Below are 8,005 nucleotides of genomic sequence, written 5' to 3' on the forward strand. Positions count from 1 at the left end.
GAAGTTGCTACAATGTGCATGAAATGGAGGCTTCTGATTGGTCAGAATGAGCCTGTGAAAATGGGATGAACTTTGTATAAAGAAAGAAAACAAATTTAGTCTTTTCATGGAAATTTTTAAAAGTGATTCCAAATCAAAGCTAACGCCATGCCAGCTTGTAGCTTTGATTGACAGTGTGTAGAACAAGCCTGATGACACAAACTCCCAGAAAACCTAAAAACCAACATAATGCATCTCAAGGACTCAATTTTGCCATCTCTCCACAACAGTTGCCCATAGTGGACCTCATCACAGCCACAGAAACCGCCATACGGATTAATAAATTATCACAGACAGAAGCAGAGCAAATCAGGATGAAAGTCTCAGCCACCCTCTCCAGTGCCAAAGTCCCTCCGTCCAACCTCACAATACAGGAAAAGAAGGCCGTCGCTTCCCTGAGAAGAGACCACAACATTACTATATTACCAGCTGATAAGGGAAGATGCACCGTGGTCCTAAACACTACAGATTACCATACAAAGATCACTACTCTCCTCAGTGACAACAATACCTACGAAGCCTTAAAGCGAGACCCCACAAGCAGCTACAAAAAGAAAGTTATAGCTTGCCTTCAAGACTTTGAAAAGGACAAAATCATTGACCGCCTTACATATCACCGCCTTTACCCAGGGGATGCCATACCCTGCATCTACGGACTTCCTAAAATCCACAAGGAAGCTGTCCCACTCAGACCCATAGTCAGTAGCATAAACTCAGCCACTTATAACATGGCTAAACACCTTGCTACCATCCTTGCTCCTCTTGTGGGGAACACCCCACACCACATCAAGAACTCCACCGACTTCACCCACAAGGTCCAGAAACTTCCCCTGGATCCAGATGAAACCATGGTGTCCTTTGATGTAGTCTCTCTCTTCACTTGCATACCCACCACGGAGGCCGTGGAGACGGTCAGAAAACGACTACAAGAAGACAGCTCCTTGGAGGACAGGACCAACTTCACACCCGATCAGATTTGCACCCTGTTAGACCTCTGCCTCACCACTACATATTTCAAGTACAACGAAGGCTTTTACAGACAAAAACATGGCTGTGCCATGGGCTCCCCCGTGTCACCTATTGTAGCAACCTTTACATGGAGGAAGTGGAAAGGAAGGCTCTTGGCTCTTTCAAAGGAAGAGTACCCAGCCACTGGTACAGATATGTGGACGACACCTGGGTCAAAATCAAGACACAAGAAGTGGAATCCTTCACTGCGCACATTAACGCTGTGGATAAAAACATCAAGTTCACCAGGGAAGACACAAAGGACAACTGTTTGCCTTTCCTGGACTGCGCTGTGCACATTGAAGAGAACGGCAACCTCAACATCGAAGTTTACCGGAAGCCCACACACACGGACCAGTACCTCCTCTTTGACTCCCATCACCCTCTGGAACACAAACTTGGAGTAATCAGGACACTACACCACCGGGCAGAACATGTTCCCTCTAAGCCTGAAGGAAGAAAGAAGGAACACACACATGTAAAGGAAGCACTCAAAACGTGCGGCTATCCTAAATGGGCGTTCTTAAAGTCAGCAAAGAGGCACAGAAAAGAAGATCAGACACCAGCGAAGGAGGATAAGAAGGACAGACGCAACAACATTGTCATCCCCTATGTAGCCGGTGTATCAGAGAAACTCAGGAGAGTTTTCTCCAAGCATGACATCCCGGTGCATTTCAGACCCAGCAACACGCTCAGACACAAACTGGTTCACCCGAAAGACAAAACTCCAAAACACAAAATTTTTTTCTTTTTTTTTCTTCTTTTTTTCTTTCTTTTTTTCTTTTTTTTCTTTTTTTTTTCAAGGTTGGCAAGTACGGCCACAACACCTCACTTTTTTTGCCACATGTATCCAAACCACGTCTCAGCTGTTTGTGGAGGTAAAATACATCCGCACAATTACGCTCAGCCATTGTCGTGAGTGCGCGCGCCAAGGCGCTGCGAGACATTTATACAGCCGTATTTCACACATGACTATGAAAGGCGGAAGAGGAAGTAGTTCCTTTGAATGTAGACAATCCGAATGTTATCGTTTCTTTCCACTGTGTTCCTGTTAATGATAAACTACAAATTTACTCTAAATTACTAAACTATCAATATTTTAATGTGAGAATCGATTCTAGAACATAAATGATTGGTATCGGAGGAATCAATATTTCAGGATCGATCCACACATCACTATTAAATACAAGAAGAGACACACATACTCAAACATGCACGTATATCTAAGGACTTACATGTGTCTGCAGATGCTGTTCAGTCATGGTAACACACACACAGTCAGTAGCACACTGTGCTGCACAGTGGCTGTAATTACTTCACACATACACACATTTCCTAAGTGATACCTGACACACACAGCTGCCTGCAGCTCAAACATGTTTGTACATGTCATTCCAACATGCTGCTGAATGGAAGCTCAGACAAAAACATCTAAACACACACACACACACACACACACACACACACACACACACACACACACACACACACACACACACACACACACACGCACACACAGTGTTGCCAACTCCTCAGTAAGGAAAATCGCTATTGGTTGTCCTAAAAGTCGCTAGAAGTCGCTAAATGACGTCATCGCTTAATTTGCATAATTGGTAATGCTAATGTAATTGTAACCTACATTGTTGGAGAGAGAAATAACATCGTGGCAGAGACATAAAGACATAAAGACATAAAGTGAGTAAAAAACGTCCTAAATGCATTTAGAGTTTATTGAGTTTATTTAGTTTATTTATTTTACAAATTAATTTCTTTTAGCAATCATTGTTTTTTTTAATGTCACAATTCCAACCCTGCTCCTTTACCCGGGCTTGGACCGGCAAAAGTGACCCGAAATAGGCACTCTGGTGGAGTTACTGTGTGTGTGTTTATAAGTAGTTTTAAACCTTGTGATCCACAAAACAGCATAAGAGTAAAAGAAGAACTGACTGCGTTACAGCACCCGCTGCTTGTTGAGAGTAAAAGCGATACGCGCTTTCACGTCTTTTTTTAGACGCTAAGGGGTCTGAAAACTCGCTAAGTTGGCAACACTGCACACACACGCACACAGACTCAGAAAGTTAAACCAGTATCAATTTAAACATTAGACCACAGAGATAATTTGACTCTGTAAAGTAAGAACATTTACAAAGTGATGTTTTTTTTTTTTTCAAAACTTCAATATTTTTAAGTGTGGACAGTCTCAAACATGAGGAACTGTTAACAGGGTTGATTTTATTTGATGTGAATGCGATTTTTGCCTGGCATTATTTGAAACTAACCATTTTTATGGTCTTATGTGAGGATCATTCCTTATGAAATGAGTCAAGGCTGAGAAACGTTCCCACACGAACAGCCTTAAATCAGCTACAATATCACATATGAAGAAGCCATGCAAGAAGCCTTTATACTACTATTTGTTCCTTCTTACAGACTCTGAAGCTGTAGAGTTAGTTAAATGTAAATATGCCCCCTTTTTAATTCACAGTAAATATTATCAGACAATCACCCAGGGCTCCAAATTTCCGAGTGTTAGAAAATGACTGTAATACACACAGAATTATGGCTAGAAGACAAATGTAGATAAAAGGAGATCTTTTATATTTAACTTGTTTTGAGGAGTCCCTATATGATGATATAAACCAAGAAAGTTTGCCAAAATAACACTATTTAAATTTTTTTTAGTAAAATATGAGAAAATAGAAATAAAATATGAGAAAATAGAAACAAAACACAGACTTAACAACGTGGTGTATGCTGTACAGTGCAGCGAGGAATGCCCAGACCTCTACATTGGAGAGACCAAACAGCCACTTCACAAGCGCATGGCACAACATAGAAGAGCCACCTCCACAGGACAAGACTCAGCAGTCCATCTGCATCTTAAGGATAAAGGACACTCTTTGAGGATGCCAATGTTCACATTTTGGACAGAGAGGACAGATGGTTTGAAAGAGGAGTGAAAGAAGCATCTACGTCCACTGTGAGTGACCATCTTTGAACAGAGGCGGGGCTTACGACACCAACTGTCTGCCATCTATAATCCAGTTTTGAGATCCCTTCCCAGACGCCTTAACGCCCACTCATATCCTGGGCCATCTGACCTCAGGAAATCACATGATAAGGTGGGGCCAGGTTTCACAATGAACTCACCCGAAACTCTGGCTGATTGGGGCCCACACCCAGTTTCACACCTTGGCTCAGGTGATTAGAGGATCATCAGGGGGAGGGCGTTTCTCCAAAACATGTGTCCATCAGAATTATGGACAGTCGTGTATAATAAGTAGACTTGTTCAGATTTGTCCAACACTTTTGTCTGTCAGTGTTTTACAGAATATCATCAAAGAGTCATGATAGTGACCATTAGTGTCACTGTGGAGAGGCTTATTCCAGCATCACTGACTTCATGGTTCCAGTTTCCATCACTAAGGACTACATGTACTGATGCTGCTGTTAGCCATCTTAGCATGCTACCTCCAACAGGTGGTCAGTGGGAGAGCAGAAGATGATATCAGTGACATCCAAACAAGGAAGGAAGAGACTGTTGAAGGCAGCGAGCTGTGACTGCTGTGAACAGCACACTATTCTTTCCCTGTGTCAACATACATGAGGCTGTTTCAGCTGCTTAGTTATTCAGTGCAACACACCACGAACTCCTTTATACAACTAAGTATACTGAGAGCACACTGCTGTGGTTGCTGTGGGAACCATCCATATATTCAGCTGTTTGGGGCTGAGTCTGCTTCCTCATCCTTGGAAAAAACTCTTAAAGTTTGATGTGTTTTTGACTTGAATTGTGGGGATTATATCATTTCTATATTGTGTTTATTTTTATATCCTGTTATTAAGCTTTGAGCAGTGGCATTTGATTAAATATTTATTCCATTTATTAAACATACAGTTTCAATCATGTTATTACACCTATGGGAAAATGTGCTTACAAAGGAGTTGGCCTTCTGTCTGGTAAGAGGTTACAAGCTTTATCTGGTGAGGTAAGAGGTGAGACAGAATGCAGTGAGGTCGTGACAGCTCGCTTGCGTACACAGACATTATATAGACACATTTCTAGGTTAGAGTTAAGACGTATTTTTCTTGTAACTGCATTTTGTGCCTGCATAAGCAACAGTTTTTTGTAGGATGTGCTTCTGATGTTCCAGAGATAAGTGAGAATAAGAAGATCTACAGGAAGCACCTGGCGTGGAGACGGAGAAAATGTCTTTTTGAGTGTGCGTCAAAGATTGTCAGCAGAAAAGCTGTGGTTACTGTAACTTATGCATGTTATGTATCTGCTTTGATACATGAGATATAAAAACATTTTAAGTATGCTTTTTGGGGGGATTTATGCTGAGGATTGTGACGGTGTATTTCCTCCACACGTGCGTTTAATAAAATCATCGTTTGACACACTTGGACCTGTGGTCATTTGTCATTTCACGAATTCAGGACAGATGTGTGCCAAAATTGGCCTTTCTGTACAACTTCGACATATTAATTTATTAACAGTACTGTTATTTTTCACTGTTTCACTTTAGAAACATAAATCTTTACACAGACAGTGTTGGGGAGAAACGAAATACATTACATACTGTCGCGCTGACTTAGTAGGTGTGGCTGTTATTCCTCTTTTCCTCCTCCTGCCCTCTACCTGTTCGGTGCTGCTGCTTGCGCATGGCCGCTGATTAGACCTTGGGTGCAATCAACAACTAAGCGCGGCCTGGTGTGTGCTGCCCTGCCAGGTGAGCCACATTAGAGCAATCAAGGGTGGGCGTGCCTAGTAGACCTTAAAATGGTCTCTTGTGTTCTGGGGGCCTCTGGATGTCTGGAGTTTTGATCTCCTCCATACCTGCTTGATACCATAGAGGACAGGGCTGTGGCCCCCCCACACTCCCTAGCAGATCATTACATGGAGAAACCTTTGGAATGCAAGCACGCTGATCCACACAGGTATGCACACAGGTGTACACATGGGTATTCACAGACGCGGACTACAGCTTTCTTGGCTGCTGCCTCAAAGCACACTGTGCGCTGTCTATCTTGCGTGCTGCACAATATCGTTTATTATTTAGTAATTATTGATATCTATGACTAGCTAGTTTATTGTGATGGTGCTTTTTTTTTTTCTTATTATGTTGCTCTTTGTTGTTTGCTTTCTCTTCTGTTTTTTTTCTCCATACAGGTGACCCAGGTGTTTTGTTTTTTTTGTTTTTTTGTTTGTTTTTTTTCTCTCTTCCCCCCCTTCTCACCGTCTCTTCTCCCCTTTGGTTTTCTTTCTTTCTCTCCCCCTCTTTCTTTCATTCTTTCCCCCTGTCCTATCCCACAGTCATGTCTGTCCCGTTTGCAACTGAAATAAATTCATAATTATAATAAAGGTCAACCAAATGGACCAATATGGCAAGGCCATGATGATCCACTTGGTAAAATAAAAAAAAAATAAATGCATGCAGCAGTCATTTGACCCGTGTGCAACATACTGAGAGGACAGCAAACTAAGTACGATCCACTTTTCCACTGTGAGGAAGACTTTGAACAAGACGGGCTATCGGTAAGCTCTTGAGCTCACATTTGCTGCACATATATTTGGAACTATGGAAGCTCAGTTGTGCAAATGTTTTACGCTTAGGAAAATAGTTGCTGCATTTAGGTTTAAAAAATTATATTGACAGAAAAGAATGTTTAAGTTTGGATAAATTGTTTGTGCAGTTAGTGTTCCCACATTTATGTTACTTAATATTAAAAATAGTTACCCCCAAATCCTTGGGTGGATTGTAAACTAGTGAATAAATGTTTGGTTTTGATTTAAAGAAAATAATTCTTTGTAAAGAAAATCCTTAGTTAAAGTCTCTATTAAAATGTTTGTGAACTCTAAAATGTATACTTTAAAATACAATTGTTTATAAAAAAGTGTTAAATGCAAAGAAGACACATTTTGTATATTTAAGAACCACAGTTAAATTAACACAGTTGACCACATGGTAAATGGCTTTACTGAAGTGTATTTTGTTATTTCATCTGTCTTCTGTGTAATGCATGTAATTTATCTGAATGGTTAATGGAATGTTCTTCATTTTTGTGTTGAAAGGTTTTTTACCTGCTGCTACCTACCTATCTACCTGGTCAAAATAAAGTTGAGTGAAATTCAAAGTCTAGTCTTTTTCAAGTGTGGGCACCTCACAGTCAGAGAACACTTGACACATACATTACATATTTAAAATACAAAATATAAGTATCTATATTCAGTTACTGTTAGAGTTAAATTGTTAAATGTTTGTCATTTTTATGTTTACCATTTGTACAGTGTTTTAACTCTGATGAAAGAAATTCCACTGTCCTTCCCCCCAGATTCTGGAGGTTCTGGTGGGGGGGTGAAATGTTTTATTGCAGATACATCCTATCTGGAAGATCTGCTTCTTTTGATGTAAGCTTCCTGGGTTTACCACCCTTTGGTCAGCAGGACACACACACACACACACACACACACACACACACACACACACACACACACACACACACACACACACACACACACACACACACACACTCTTACAGAAGTTCACACATATACATACAAATGCCTTGTCTTAGGACCATGTGGGCGTGGCTTTGTTCTGACGTGTTTTGTGTGAATTGTGTCTCAATAAAAGGCAGCAGGAGGAGGTCAGATCTGGGGGTCATTTTCGTGGTGGACACAGACGAGGCCTCCCTTGCTCAAATAATCGATCGATCGACTGTCTTGTTTTCTTCATGATGAATAAGTCTCTAGAATTAGCGGGGTTTGTGGAAACACAGACCCAACAGTTACTGTTTAAAAAGGTGGTATTCAGAATACAGTTACTTTGTTGAAATAAATGGATTACACAGTGATCTTTTCCTGTTTCATATGTTAGGCTATGTCCTCTCTATTTTTGGTTATTTTATTTTTAGATACCACACACACACACACACACACCTGCTCCATGTTCTT

General features: G+C 40.9%; 1 long non-coding RNA gene across 1 annotated transcript in view; it reads right to left on the reverse strand.

Moving 5' to 3' along the window:
- Nucleotides 1–6,232: 6,232 nt before the first annotated feature.
- Nucleotides 6,233–8,005, reverse strand: part of LOC145426025 (uncharacterized) — a 35,616-nt gene continuing 33,843 nt past the window's right edge. Inside the window, exon 2 of the long non-coding RNA XR_013906793.1 lies at nt 6,233–6,348. This is a non-coding gene — a long non-coding RNA (uncharacterized LOC145426025). The remainder of the gene's footprint in view (nt 6,349–8,005) is intronic.

This window comes from Astatotilapia calliptera, chromosome 3 (genome assembly GCF_964374335.1).
Source record: "Astatotilapia calliptera chromosome 3, fAstCal68.1, whole genome shotgun sequence".
NCBI classification, from domain to species: domain Eukaryota; kingdom Metazoa; phylum Chordata; class Actinopteri; order Cichliformes; family Cichlidae; genus Astatotilapia; species Astatotilapia calliptera.